This window comes from Hippopotamus amphibius, chromosome 6, assembly GCF_030028045.1.
Source record: "Hippopotamus amphibius kiboko isolate mHipAmp2 chromosome 6, mHipAmp2.hap2, whole genome shotgun sequence".
NCBI lineage: Eukaryota > Metazoa > Chordata > Mammalia > Artiodactyla > Hippopotamidae > Hippopotamus > Hippopotamus amphibius.
The window spans coordinates 33,263,476-33,279,276 of NC_080191.1; the positions used below are offsets into that span (position 1 = coordinate 33,263,476).

General features: G+C 39.9%; 1 protein-coding gene and 1 non-coding gene across 11 annotated transcripts in view; one reads left to right on the forward strand and one right to left on the reverse strand.

Annotated features, from left to right (window-relative positions):
* Positions 1-2,332: 2,332 nt before the first annotated feature.
* On the reverse strand, positions 2,333-2,404 carry TRNAE-CUC (transfer RNA glutamic acid (anticodon CUC)). Its single transcript has one exon. It is a non-coding gene; the product is annotated as a tRNA-Glu (tRNA).
* Positions 2,405-10,988: 8,584 nt separating this feature from the next.
* NCOA7 (nuclear receptor coactivator 7) overlaps positions 10,989-15,801 on the forward strand; it is a 146,566-nt gene continuing 141,753 nt past the window's right edge. For 6 of the 10 annotated variants that reach the window (XM_057738477.1, XM_057738470.1, XM_057738479.1 and 3 more), the window contains exon 1: positions 11,479-12,056. The gene's annotated coding sequence lies outside the window, so the exon portion shown is untranslated. Of the gene's footprint in view, positions 11,344-11,478; positions 12,061-12,733; positions 12,823-15,801 lie in introns of those variants that run through there. The other 4 variants (XM_057738471.1, XM_057738473.1, XM_057738472.1 and 1 more) reach the window with 4 other exon arrangements.

Sequence of the window (15,801 nt, forward strand, 5' to 3'; positions counted from 1 at the left end):
GTTTGCCAAATCAGTGAATAAATGAAAGAATGAATGAATGAATGACAATAACTCTGTGTAGCATGCACGGGAGCTAATAGCATCTCCATTGTACAGGTAAAGATCCAGAGTCACTTTCCCAAGGTCACTCGGCTGATATTGGCAGCCAGGATTAATTCCCATTCTCTAGCTCCCGAATAAGAGCGTTTTCTTTGCTCTCCTAAGACCTCTTTTTCTTCTCCATATTCACTCTTCTGCAATATCTAGCTATTGATAGGTTTGCTGTCTTTCTCACACAAGTCCAGATGCTCAGCACATGGAGTCATGTTTAAAGCCATGGCCTCCTAGACAGACTTGCTTACTGTGGTCTGGCTTCCACAGGTCTATTCTAGACCCAGAAGCCAAGACTCACCACCCATCTTTGCTTACTCTCCTTCATCTTCTTCTTGACTTTTTTACATTATACTATTCTCTTCATTGCTGCTTCCTTCTTGAATTTTTCTGATCTGGTTATAAACTCTCTTACTGCTCCTTTGCTGCTTCCTTTGTAGTTATTCTACTTCTTCCCATTCTCCTATAATGTATGCTCACCTTGGTTTATTCCTTGGTCTTCTGTCCTTTGTATAGATTCTCTTTTTGAGAGAATATCTTCTCAAACTTCTAAGCTAATAGCTCCCAAATCCCTACCTTCCTAAGCTCCATCCTGTATTTCCAGCCACCATTTAGCTGTGCTGCCTCTATTGAGATCCAACTGAACTTACCTTCTGTCCCGAGTCTGCTTCCCCACCTCATCCTCCCTGCCTATCACTTTTCATGCCACTCCAACTTTAGTAACCACACAGAACACAACTCATAGAGTCATTACTGATTCTTCCCTATTATTCTTAAGCTCTTCTATCCTATGAAATACCAGGGCTTCTTGCATTCCCTTTATAACAACTCCGTAGCTTGTCTTAAGCTCCTCCATCATCTGGCTGCACTAACCGGTCTGACCTGGACCTGCACTGTTCCCTAGCACAGGTGCCCTTCTGTAGCCAGCCTGGTGCGGCCACCCCTGACGCAGATGCTAGGCCTTGGTCATCCTGGATCCCCGAGGATTAAATGTCCATTCCCACTTTCTCAGGCTTTCCAGATCCTATTAGCCTCTAGGTTATTCTGGGAACCAGTTTTCCAGTTCCATGTTCATTCTTATATCTGCTTCCTTCTCCCTTCTCTCGTTACATATTTCCGTTATTTGAAGTACCTACCACGTAGCCAATAGCCGAGGGACGGCGCTTTGTTTTTGACAATGGCGATAATAACAAATATATTGCTGTCTTAACTCCTCAGTGAAAGGCTCCTTAAACACGTCTGCTTTTTCCAACCCCCTGGACCATTAATAAATACGCATCATTTTTCTCTTCCAAACCAGTCAGCACAGCTAAAAGGAAAATAAGAGAAAGTCACAGGTGTTGTAATCAAGCTCTTAGTTTATTTCTATGCTATTGTGAAATTTCAGGCTTAAAATGAAATGGCAAAAAAAACCAAAAACAAAAACAAAAACACCTCAGTAGCTTAAAAAATTGCCAAGGTTAGAATGATTTTGAAATTTCAGGATTTAAGAAAAGAACGTAATGTCTATATAGCACCGTTTTATCTTCTTTTTGACTCCAGCATTTCCATATTTTCTTTTGGGGAACTCGCAGAGGCCTTCTTTGCCCTGAATGTAAGGCTTCCAAATGATACTTAACTTTATTTTTGAAAGGCCTATTTGATTAACCTACCCGGAATCCGCACACTGGATGCAAGAAATTTGCCATATTTGTGTGAATCCTTTGAGAAAAGGTAAAATGTAACAGGTAAAATAATTAACTACGGTGGGCTAGTAAGAGAAAATATAAAGCTGCTGTTTGACAATTAACCAACAACACATCTCAAAAGAGATATTAGGTTCATAAAGAACAGGATAAGAACAGCTCCAGTATATGCAATCTACAAAGCCCATAATCTGAATATATGAAACTTGATTCTCAACATAATGCAAAGTAGGTATAATCCCTCCCAAAATTATTTTCCTCCTATTAGTCAAACGAAGCTCCAGATTAACAAAGGCTCAATAAGTTAATGCTTGTATACACATCCAAATTCTCTTCAAACCTGGAAAATGCAATTTTGTAAGTGACTTAGTTGTATGTAGACTATTTTAGAATCAGGGATCATTTTGTTGTTTATTTGACTGCAAATATGTGTAAAAAGGTGTGGCGTGTTTTAAATCTTAGGTTCAATAATATTAAAAGCTAATCGAATTTTTATAATTGGAAAAAGATAAGAAATAACCATCATAACTCGGTTACAAACCGAAAGCAAAAGTGCTTTCCCTGACCGGGAATCGAACCCGGGCCGCGGCGGTGAGAGCGCCGAATCCTAACCACTAGACCACCAGGGAAGTTGGTATGTTTCTTTCTCCTCGTATATTTGGTTCTTTAGAAATCGCCACGTAAGCACGGCCAAAAGAAAAAAAGATCGTTGCCTTTAAGCCCTGCCCACTTCGTTCCCGCTTTGGGTTTCAGTCTCCTAAATCGGACAAACCCTCTGAGCTCTGAGGCGATCTCCGCGGCGGCTCCTAAGGGGAAAAAGCTGGATTCTCCAAATCGAGCCCTCTTCTGACTGCCACGCTGGAAAAGTCGTCCTGAGATTTCGTCCTAATTACGTAACATGTAAATATCTATACCTAGGCAATGTTAAAGTGCTGTCCAGAACCTTCTAATTTGCTTTATTATTTTCTCAATCATCTAGCTGCTCTTTCTAAATCTAACCTCTTTCTCTTTGTGTGTGTGTCTTACTGTCTTTCCCTCTAACTCAGAGGTGAAACCCTGCTAAACGTTTTACTAACTCTAGCGATAGATTGCCACCGGCGGAGAGCATTTCCCGGTGTAAAGCTGGTGCAACCCCGCGCTTATCCTTGGCACAGAGCACACGCTCTGCAAGTGTGGGTGACGAAGGGCCTCGCGGCCTCATAGGACGAGACTATTTACATTTACTTATTTGAGAGTTAGATTAACGAAGCTGAGAGGGCTGTGGGTGATTTACTTAGTGAAGAACCAGGGCATCTGCACCCAGATCGAACTAAACCCTTAAAACCCACCGTGTTTCCATTTATCCTCCTATTTTTCAAACTGTTATTATCTGGGCAATTGCTTCACTTCTCCGCATAATGTACGAGAAACGGCCAGGAAATGATGCAATTACCAAAGGAGTCAAGAAACATTCCAGCCCAGCCTCAGTTCAGAAACCCTCATGAAATATGAGCAGAAAGCAATAGGCTGTAACTCAGCTTTGAAAGTGCCATCCGTTACAGTTGGACAGATGTAACCCTGAAGACCCTGCCCCGCTGCAAGAGGCAAGGAGGCTTAAGTAAAACAGATATAAATGTGTAATGAACTTGCTCACAATATCCGGCGCCACTGTGAATTACAGCCTTCATCCATCACCATAGAATTTAGATGAGCCTGAGCTAGAGTATTTTTTCTTGTTTTCAGCAACTCAGAAATGGAGTTTAGATTACTGATACAATTTATCTAGAATTATTTAATAATATGCAAACAGGAATATTAAAATGCCTTATTAAGACTCATAAGTAAAGATGGAAACATCACCAGAAGAAATTTCTACACTTAATTACTATGTTTTAAAGGGGACCCATACCCCTTTCCTATATCAAGGAATTTTTAGGAAATCGAGTGCAGTAGGTGGAGCTCCTACCTCTCAGTTGGGGGTTTTCAGAACTTAGCATGAAAGAGTATCTGGTTTTGAATAAAAAAGATAAAGCAGATACTACTTTTATAATAATTTAAATTTGTTTTAATAGGTTTAGTCACAATCTTGTATGAAAGGTACGAAAGGGTACAGTAAGAATCATCATTCCTCTTTCATCATTCTTCATTTCTTCCCAGAGTTGACCAGTGTTAACAGTTTCTTCTGTATCCTGCTAGATATTGTATATGCTATTTTAAATTTTATTCATTTTATTTTTTATTTCCTAGAAATACCTATTTCTCTTTTCCCCACTTTTTATCTTGAAATATTCCAAACCTACAGAAAACTGCAAGTATAGAGCAGTGAACACACATATACCTTTCATCTAGACCTCTGCTAATTTAGTAGTACCAGCATCCACTTTTGTGTGCTGAAATGTGGCTAGTAAGAGTTTAGGTGTTCTGTAAGTGTTGAATGCATACTGGATTTTTAAGCTTTAGTATGAAAAGAAAAGAATGTAAAATATTTCATTAATAATTTTTACATTGAGTACATTTTAAATGCTAATTGATATATGAATTAAAATATTAAAATTAAATTCATTTTCTTTTTTTGTTTTTAATGTAGCTATTAGAATATTTAAAATTATTGATATATATATGGCTTGAATTATATTTCTAATTTATAGTACTAATCTAGATTCACCAGTTGTCAACATTTTGCCTGGTTGCTTTCTCTTGATCTTTTTTCTGAACGATTTGAGGTTAGTTGCTGACACCATGATACTTTACTTTGAAATACTGTACCATATATTTCCTAAAAACAAGCAATACAACTCTCACACTTAGTAAATTTAAATTTAATACAATATTATTTATTATACAGTTCATAGTCAAATTTTTCAGTTGTCCTAAGACCTTTTATGTTTCTTTGTTTTTACCCAGGATCCACTCAAGGATTATACACTGTATTTAATTGCCAAGTTTCTGTAGTCTCCTTCCTTTAATCTGAAACAATTCCCCAGTCTTTTTTTTTCCAAACAGCGTTGCATAGTGGAAGACATTTGCTTCATAAAGTCCCTCAATTTAGACAGATATTTCTTTTGTCAGGAAAATTACCTTAAGTGATATGTCCTTCTTAGTGTATTACATCGTAATTCGAATAATGCTGATGTATTGTGTTATCTCTAATGGTAAATGCGGTAGGCAGAATATGGACCCCACAGAGCTGTCCCTGTCCTAATCTCCAGAATACATGAATATTATTTCATGTGGCAGTAGGAGTCTTGCAGATGTGATTAAATTAAGGATTTTGAGTGAGAGATTATCCTGGATTATCTGGGCAGCCTGAAATCATCACAGGGGTCCTTTTAAGTTAAGGGAGGCTGGAGAGTTGGAGTCCCAGTGATGTGATCCCAGGAAGACTCTACCAGACTTTACTGGCTTTGAAGATGGAGGAAGGAGACCATGAGCTAAGGAATTCAGGAGGCCTCTAGAACCTGAAAAAAGGCAAGGAAACAGTTCCTCCCCCAGAGCCTCCAGAAAGGAAACAGCCCTGCCAACATCTAGATTTTAGCCTAGCGAGACTCGCGTCGGAATTCTGGACTACAGAACTGTAAGATAATAAATTTGTGCTGTTGTAAGCCACTAAGTTTGTAAGATTTTTTTTTAATAGCGCCAAAAGGAAACAAACACAGTAAGTTTGATCATTGGTGAAGGTGACTGCCATATTTCTCCATTGTAAAGTTACCCTTTACTCTTGTAATTAAAGAATATCAAAAGAAAAAAAAAAGAAGCAAGTATCACTCATGGAAGTAATACTTTGAAACTGTATGAATTTTTTGTTCCCCCGCAAAATTTCATCCAATGGTTTTAGCATCTGCTGCTGATGCTTGCCTGAATCAATTACTATTATGGTGATTGCAAAGGGGTGTTATTTTATCATTCACATGTAAAGAACTTTCCTTTCTGCCCTCCCTCTTTTTATTCTTTATTTAATTTTAAAATATCAGTTTGAACTCATATTCTTTTTTATTTTTGTGTTTTTAGTCAATGTGTTATAATCTACTGCTGTCATTATTAATACGTAAATTATCCCAAATATGGCCAGAAGGAGTCCCTTTAAGATGGATCCTGTATTCTTTTGACATGTCTCTGTACATTTTTGAGCATATCTTTGCTTTCTGGTACAAGATGGTCCAGCCACACCCTATACTTTATAAATTTATTTATGGAGAATCAACATCTTTATGCATCTGTATTTTCTCTTTTAATTTCCTTGTTTGAATTTTTACATGAGAAGGGGCATACTCTACATACTCTTCTGTAACCTTTTTGAAAATTAATTTCTTTTGAAGGATGTCCAGTCTTTACATAAAGAGTTTTCTCATTGTTTTTGATAACTGCATGGTATTCCATTGTATAAATATTTTATTAAAGCAGTTTTATATCATTGGTCATTTAGATTATTTTCAATTTTTTGCTGTTACCAAAGTACTACAACAAATAACCTTGGTGCAACATAATTTGGATTTAGTTTTTATTAATTGGCACACAAGTGACTTACCTTATAGAATGCCAGTTTCTGACTTGAAAAATTATGGTATCCAATTCAAATTCAGTTCTAGTTATAATTTATGGGCAATTTAATTTCTCAATTTGATTTCAACCTGACTCAGCTATTCTTCTCTTGTTCATTTGCTGAGCAAATATTTGACTATCTTTTATATGTAAGTCACTATGCCTGATCTTGAAGTTTAGTCTGGCAGGGTTCAAGTAAATAAGCAATTACAGTTAGTAGGATAGTGGATAGTAGAAGAAATGTTTGACTATACTTCAATTTAATAAGTTCATTTAATAGATTAAAAACACACCATTTATCACACATACTTTGCTGATAGGAATGTAAAATGGTATAGCCACTCTGGAAAATAGTTTGGCAATTTCTTAGAGAACTAATTATGCACTTAATACAACCTATCAGTTGTACATTTAGGCACTTATACCAGCTAAATGAAAACCTATGTTCACATAAAATCTGCACACAAATGTTTATAGCAGCTTTATTCATAATAGCCTAAAACTGGAAACAACTGAAACATTCTTCAGTGGGTGAATGGTTAAACTGTAGTACACCCATACCATGAAATAGTTATCAAAAAAGAACAAACTATTGATACATGTAACAACTTGGATAGATCCCAAGGGAATTATGCTGAATTTTTAAAAAAGCCAATCCAGAAGGTTATACACTGTATGATTCCATTTATATATAATTTTTGAAATTATAGAGATGGGAACAGATTAGCGATTGATAGGAATTAGATGCAGGGGGGAGGAGGATGGAGGTGACTGTATAAGGGTAGGTGTGGTACCTTTGTAGGATAAAGCAAAGGTGATGGTGGTAGAAGAATCTATATCAATGAAAAAATTGCATAGAAATCACACACACACACACAGAGGCAAGAACGTGTAAAACTAGTGAAATCTCAATGAGCTCTAAAGATCACATCAATATTTTCTCGTTCTGTTATAGTATTGTAGTTATGCAAGATGTTATGTTTGAGGGATGACTGGGGGGATATCTGGGACTTCCCTGTAAATTTTTTTGCAACTGTTTGTGAATCTCTATTTCCTTTGAAAAACTCTGTTTTCAGCTTATTGCACTGTAAATTTCTTTCACTCAAATAAGTCCAAACAACAACCACCACTTAACATCACTTTGAGTTTAGGGATTCATTTTAAAAATTTAAATGATATCTTAGTACAGTATCTTAGCACTAGATTATCTAAATAAGTTTTTCAGAAATTATTAAAAAATGAATTCTCAAGCTATTGAATAGACTATTTTTAGCAGAAATAAGACAGCAGAAACTGTCCAAGGGTAAATACTTTTTAATTAACTGTGGATAAAAGAAAAGGGCAAATTTATTGGACTTACTCTAAACAATCAGCCATAAGTTCTACTCACTAACGAGCACCCAGACAGCAATGCATTCCTACATATGTCAGTATTTCTTTCTCAATATGCTCTACCAGGCTCTTTCTCTTTTTAAATGACAAGGAGATTTCTACCTCCTTTTTATAGAAAGGTGAGAGAAGCACTGAACCTAGGCCTATCCACAAAAGAACCTGTTTACATTCTTCTCAAGACTCAAGATGGTATCTAAGATGTTCTGGATCAATGACCCCATTTGTGAAAATGAGCCACTGCATTCAACACTATTAAGCAGTGAACTCTCTTCTGCCTCTTTAGGTGCAGGATGGCTCCCCACAGACCTCCACAGATGTCATCAGTGTTTCCCTCCAATGGAACTCCTGTGTCTCAACCAGCCTAGGTCAGGTGTGTGAAAGGAGGTGTGTTTCTCTTCGTGCTAGAAAAAGCAGGATAGGTGTAACCACTAGAGAATGAACTCCCTTGGTGCTGGTAGATTAAACTCACCATCCAGTACAAAAATCTCCTCTTCAACACCTTTACAGAGAAAACTCCCAAAGAAGTTTCAATTCTTTCTGTGGTTGTGAGCTCATTACTTACCAGGAAGCTTTCATTTTGATGAGGTGTTGCAGCAGTATTTCCCAATGTTTCTGGAATTCCAGTTTCATAAGAAGTTACCAGTGTTGTGGTTAGAAACAGACATACTGGTCCTACTTCATTACAAAACTATTCTTGGATAGATATGTAGGAAAAATACAGAATACACTTGCAATAATGATTGCTGTTGTTTGGTGATGTTCCCAAAGCTGTGGAATTCCTATCTACCTCCTCCAGGAAGTCCTTCGGGAGAACACCTAATGCCTGAACTCAGGGATCCAGTTGTCTCCCTCTGTCCTATTCCTACCCCAAGGAGCAAAGAAGAGGAGGGCAAGCAACCCTCTTTTCTTCCTTTAAGAGCTGAAGGGCTCTCTGCTTCTCTCTTTCTGTCCCAAAGTCTCATCATACAAGGTTCTTTATCTCAGAAAAAGTGAGATGGCAATTCTACCTAAATTGCTCTAAAATGGCCTCTAGCCTTCAACAGAGATAGATCAGTTTTCATATTTAATAGAGGACCTCATATCCATAAAAGCAGTGCAGCATTATAATTTTTCATCAACTCAGCATTCACCAAGCACTTTACTCAGCATTTACCAAGTATAGTGAGGGGTGCTAAGGATATAATTTTTTAAAAAGAAAACCTTTATTATAATAATGTTTATTACTATAAAAATACCTATTTTTTTTACATGCCACCCGGCTTGCTGGATGTATTTCCCCAACCAAGGATTGAACCCGCACCCCCTGCAGTGGACCCACAGAGTCCTAACCACTGGACTGCCAGGGAATTCCTTAATACCTAATTTTTCTTGAAGGTTATGTTCTGGACTTTAGCCTAAGCATCATTCATGGGTTATTTCATTTAATCCCTCTATCCGCCCTGAAATTTGGTACTATTATCATCCCTCTCTTACAGATACAGCAACAGAGGTTAAGTAATTTACCCAAGGTCAGCATGAGATGGAACCGCAGTCTGAAGCCAGAGCCTGAACTCTTAGTGATTACCCTGTTCTTAAGAAGTACACATTCTAATGAGGTTTGATCTGTAGTGTGCTAAGATTTCCCAAATAACTTTATATACTATATCTTATCTCCCAGTTAACATTTTACCTTCTAGTTAGAGCAGTGCTGTCTAGAAGAATTTCTTGCAATAATGGAAACGCTCTATTCCATGCTGTCCAGTGAGTAGTCTGTAGCCACGTGTGGCTCTTTAGCACTTGAAATGTGGCTAGAGGAATGAAAAACTACATTTTAAAGTTAATTTAAACTTAAATGGCCACATGTGCCCAGTGGGTACTCTACTGGACAGCACAGCTCTAGAGGATAAGGAAATGGTTTTATTTCTTTGGATTTCTCTATAAAGACAAGGCTTAGGCAAATCAATAAATGCTGAGTTAATAAAAAAGAATGAATGAACAATCATTAAGGGGGAACTTTCTCTTTAAACTGAAGAGCAGAAATCTTTATTCTACTGGGACTTTCACTGTAATAAAATGTTATAGTAAGCATATCATACAGCCTGCAGTCCTAGAGGAGTTCATAAGGACAGTAAAAAGGATCCTTAAATTACAAGCAATGTTTTCAAAAGGCTGACAAACCACTTATAATTGAAGGTTATTACTTTTAAAATACATAATTATATCTTTGTCTAATAAAAAAGATCACTGCTTAATTTTTTTCTTGACAAAATCTGGGGTCCATAGAGAGAAAAACAAAAGGGAATTCGTGGTGGTGAAAGGATGGAAACAGTCAAGAATTGCAAGTCAATGGACATTTCCTGCAGAAATTACAATCTAAAGCAGACCTCTTTACAAATGTTGTTAGAGGAAGCAATTGCCAAATTCTCATTAAGTACCTCTGTTCTGTCACTTATTCATCATATATATACATACACATTCCTATAGTCAGTTCGTTCTCAATATGGGGCAAAATGTCATGAATAATAATAGGTACTTTTGACAATAAACTGGGGCTCTAGATCAAGTCAGAGTCTCCGGAAGTGACCAAGTCATGTGCCCTGTGCTTCCTGATCCATACACAATGCAGCTCCTACCCTGCTCCCTACTGAATGTCTGCTTTACTTAAAGAACTCATCTCAAAAAATCTTAGCAATTTTATCAGAGTTTGTCCTGCTATGGAACATGTCTTTTCTTGGCCTGTTTTTAAAAAACTCATCTTAGATTTCAAATCATCAAAGAAGTGCGAGAGCAGCTCAGTTTCTCTGGAGATCCCAAACCATGTTCTTCTGATTCAATGAAATCAGCTTTTTATATTTTAGAAGCCTAATTTTCCCTTGGAAATAATTTGCAAATAACATATTGAAGGCCTACAGAAAAGAGAGAAAACTAGCCAATTCTTCACATTCAAATCAAAAAGAAGTAAATCTAAGGGCTATATTATGGGCGATTATTCCACATTTTGCAAGACCGTATAACATGACCACTTGCAACTGAAATCCCAAAGCCATCACTGTTAAATGCTTTGCTCCGTCTTCCACAAGAGGCTGTTAACAGCATAAGGAGCATCAACAAGCCAGAGGAAGCAGCTATCTAGTGCGCCTGTGTGTTTGGCCTCTGACACATCAGTGTTATCGCACCAGCTGCAGGCTCCACCATGAAGTTTTTTTCTGTGTAAGGGTAAACTTCACGGGCAAATCCTCCTAGTCATCTTGCAGTGCTGGTCATGGGACCGTAGAAGGAACAGCTCCCAAATGGGGATGGGAAGCTCGCTGGCACTGCCCCGCAGCTGATGCAAATCTTCCCAACCCAGGCTCTCTTGGGTCTTTGCCAAGAGTTGGCCTGGAGGGCTCAATTGCTACGTCCCTATTGCTATAAAGATAGCAACTTGGCAGCATCCGGGATGCTGTACCGAGGATGGGAACCGGAGTGGGGAGGAGATGGTTGGGCCCCTTTGCGAAACACAACGCCGAAAAGGACAGAAGGAAGAATTTATTGTGACCAGTGGTCCCTGCACTGGAAGGTAACTCAAGGCTTTAAGGCTCGGGGAGACACTCTAACTCCAGCTCTGCTCTCAAAGCCTTATCCCCACAAAGGGTGATAGCCACTGCGAGCCAGTTGTAGGGGATGCAGCCCATGCGAGGTAAGAAGACCCTCCCAGGCTCAGCCGCCGGGTGTCCGGCCGCCGGAGTCGCAACAAGCTCGCTCCCGGGAGGCGTCACAAAGGGCTGAGGCCTGTGGAGGCCGCGCGCGCACCTCTCCGGGGCGGAGCCGCCGGGCCCGGGCTGGGGCTGCGCCCAGGCAGCGGAGGCTGCAGCCGCCGGGGGGCGGCGCGGCTGTCCAGCCTCCCAGCTCAGAGGTCGCCGGGGCGGGGAGGATGCCGCAGCCGCAGCCCCAGCGGCCGAGCCGAGCCGCCGAGCTCCCCGGCCCCCGCCGCAGCGGAGGGGCGCAGAGCGTGGCGCGGGCCGGGCGGAGCTAGAGGCGGGCGTCTGCACCGCGTCGCGCCACCCGCAGCTCCCCGCCTCCGGCCGGGCCCGGCAGCCTGTCGTGGCCAATGTCCTGACCGCGGGCGCATCTGCAGGGTTGGCCAGACGCCGCGCGTGAGGAGAGGCCCGAGGAGTCCTGGCAGCGGCCGCCTCCACTAGCACCGGACGGCGGTCCCCCGGGGCGCGCGCTGGGCGCTCCTCCCTCCTGCCCCAGCGCCGCGTCACCGCACGGTCCTCCCCCGACCCCTCCTCCCACCCACCCGGGAGGATGCGCTCCCCCGCGCCGAGCTGCAGAGGCCACCGCTCCCAGAAATGCGTGCGCCGGATCCCTTTCTCCCGGACCCGAGGAGCCGGCGACCCCGCCCTGTAGGTAGGTGGGTGAGGCGGGGACCAGCCCTCGCCGCCGCCCGCGGCTGCTGCTGCTGCTGCTGCTGCTGGGGGCGGGTGCCAGGACCCGCCAAACTTGCCTCCTGCCGGAGCTCGGGGCAGCGCTCGGAGGTGTACTAATGGCGCTGGGCGCAGCCTCCTGTTAACCTGACAAGCTCTTCTTTTGCTGGGGAGGCCGAGCGGTGGCGGAGGAGAGCTTGACCCTTCGCCGCCCACCCCCTGGGCCGGCTGGGGTGCGCGCTGCGGGCAGGGGCTGGGAGGATGGGTCGGTGTGTGGATTATTGGGGGAGCGGCAGGGGAGGAAACACCGCTGAACTGTCAGCGGCTCAGGTGGAAATATGTCACCGTGTTTTTTCGGCTTGATGAGCAGATGCCTTCTTCCTGTTTTCTCCCAATATGCAGCCACGCAAAGCGTTATTTTAACGGCATATAGAAGTCGCTGTGGATGTTTGTGTGTTTCAGAGCTGGCCGGCTGATATATAAAATTGATGTCTCCAACCCTTACAGTCAACATTTTAGGGCTAGTTAGAGAAGGCCCCTCTAGAAGTCAGATATTCAGGAGATAGTTGAGGCTGGGGAATTCTTGTGCTGCCTCCTGGGAGCCTTCCGCTCTCCTGAAGGGATGTGTTGAAGAGCATGGCAAGTTTGATACAGGTGTAGGGAGTTGAGAATCTGCTGGAAGGATGTACGGAGTCGGCCAGCAGAGGCAGCCTTGGGCGCAGCTTAGCTTCCAACGAGATGTTAATAAAGTTTGTATTTCTGAGAAACTGGTTATAAATTCTTTCTTCTCTCCCAAGTGTAAAGTTCATACATCAGAGCTTTTGGCAAGATTATCTCTTCACAGGCTATTATTTTAAAATTTCGTATTAAGCAATAAGGTTTAGAGTTTTGGAAAGTGGATCATTGGAAGCTCCAGTTTTATTAACGTATTAAGGTTTCAAGCTTTGGAAAATGAACCAGTGTAAACTCCAGGAGGACAGAGTCTTCATCTTGTTTAGTCCTGTAATCCCCTGGTCTGATGCATAATGGGCTCTCATGAGCTATTTGTTGAATGAACTGTGTTTCAAGCTTCATCTAAAGACAGTTTAGGATTAGAATGTATTTGTCCTGTGGCCGTGGAAGTTTAATTGGATTTTAAAAATTACTTATTTGTATAAATAGTCAAATTAGGTTATCCCAGCATTTAAGTTGAATTTTGACATTTTTAGGACCATATGTTATCCTTAATATGTTATTAAATAAGGTGATTCTCTCCAACTCCTAATATAAGTTCATTTCATTTCTAAGCTTGCATTTTTTTCCTGATTGGTAATCAGACTTATTTTAATTAAACTCTAAAGCACAATTAAAAACTGCAATTCATGTTTAAAGGAAATTCTAGATTACTCCAGAGGTGACAATGATTTGGTTAATAAGTGACATATTAACTCATTTTAGAGTTGAGTTGTTGCAGTTGACCTAATTATAATGTATTTATTACAGATAAAGGTGAAAGTAAAGCATTTAGAACTGTCTGTGATTCCTAAATGATTCAAAATACATGGTATAGCTACACATTTTCAGCTGTATTGGTTTTCCTCAGTATATAAACATATCAGTTTTCAAGTTTGACAGCCAGGGTGGTTGTGAAATGGAGGGTTTGGAAGGTTTGGTGCCTTCCTGATTTTAACTTTTATGTTATCTTGAAATAATCAAGGATAACCACATCACATTTCATTTGCTTTATTTTTACACTATGATACAATATTTCCTGTTTTGTTTTTATTTTCCTGTTATGTAAGTTTTATGAGTCAGTATTAACCTTTTTTCAGTCACTTTGTTTAACAAAATTATCTAGGAATGGTCTGGTCACTTATTTTCTTTCTTTCTTTCCTTCTTTTTGTCATTTTAATACCTCTTCACCATCCTTACTACATATTACCCAAAAGACTTATTTTCACACAACTATGGTAAGCCCTAGTTTGTTCCTATTGCTTCTCCAGCCTACTTGAGCTCCTCCTAGATGGTGAGGAAATAACACTTTTATGTAAAAGGTAATGAGATTGGGGGAACCACCAGTGGGAGGGAGCTTCTGAAAAATACATTATGATTTATTCGAACAGATCAAAAATTCTCCATGAAATAAAGATAATTACATTTTACACATCTTATATTTGTAGTCAAGAATATTGAGCAGTTAATTTACATTGTTTCTTCCTTGTTCACTTTAAACTTCTCAAAAGAGCCCTCCCCTGTGGTTACAGTAAACTCTCTTTACTTTGTTGCAGATAATAAACACTTATTTGTTCATTTGACAAAGAGAAGTTGAGTGCTTGACTGTGCTGCACTCTTGGCCTTGAAATCAGTTCCTAATGTCAGAATGGAAGAGGCATTTTTCTGTGTGTGTCCCGCATCCAAATGCGCATCGCCTCTGCGATTGAATGACTCACTATCTAGGTCCCTCAGCGCCCTACCTCCACATGCACCACTGGAATAAAGTCCGAAGACCTGGATTTACTCTGTCTTATTTTTCTATATCTTTCCTAAGGTTTTATTACCAAAACAGCTATCCCTTCCTTGCTAAATGTCCTTCACTGTCTTTTTATCCCACCTTTTTTTTTTATCCCAGCCCATAATTTTTGTTGTTGTTTACATCCAGAAAGATCCACTCAATTCACATGTTAGAACCAAAATTGTTACATGGTTGCAGAAAAAGTATAGAAAAAATTTGTATAACCTTGAATTTCAAATATAGGGAACTAGTGGATGAAGAATAATTGTTGTGTACTAATCTCCCTTTAGCAGTGGTATAGAATGTCAGAGATAGGAATTGTCTGCTCATAAATTTGATCAGAAGCTTAATTGAAAGAAATGTCTATAGAGAGTTGGCTGAACAAAGGCCATGATGTCCACCCATCCCCCTCCAATTCTAGGTGTTAGGCCAGGAGTCTAGCCGGATCTTCAGAAATTGTTTACTTTGTTTTTGTTGTTGTTGTTTTGTATCCTTTGCAACCCTCCCCCCAAATTGTGCTCACACGGAAGCATTCTATTAATAAAGACAGCCACAAGAAACCTACTGTTATGTTACTTAAGAACTGCGGTTATTAAGATCATAGTTTCTTCTACAGCTCCTGTTTGAAGACTCTTGCAAGAAATTCCATTTAACTCTAAATGCTAAACAAAAGCTTTACTTCCCCTGAACAATTATTGAGTCTTTTTTTCATCATGCAAAATTAGAATCAGATAATTGGTTATATTTCCGTTTCTGATTTGGCACCTAGGAAACACAGAGTCAAATTTGCAACCTTAATTTTAATAACCCCGTAGGTAAAAACCTATGACCTAATATTGATGTTCTAACTTTCCCTTTCGTCTTGAGTTTCTGTTCTGCCTTGGTTTTTTTTTTAATTCTGATTTTTTTACCTAAGTGTATTTTCCCACTTTACTGAATTTATTATTTTAAGCTGACTCACATCTTTTGGAGAACAAGGCAAAATATAAAACATAAAACCAGTAAGGGGAAATATATGCAGAATTGATCTCTGAACATGGTATGTTTTGATTAACAAGTTTAATAGGTTCCATTAAATATGCTTTGAACAAGTCATTGCAAGTTTAGTATATTTAAGCTTATGTAGCCAAATGGAAAACAGTGTTACATAGTTTTGCAAAGTTAAGATCCACTTATTTTTTAACTATTAAATTTATGTCTACTATTGACTAATTTAAAATTGGTAAAACCATCAGTT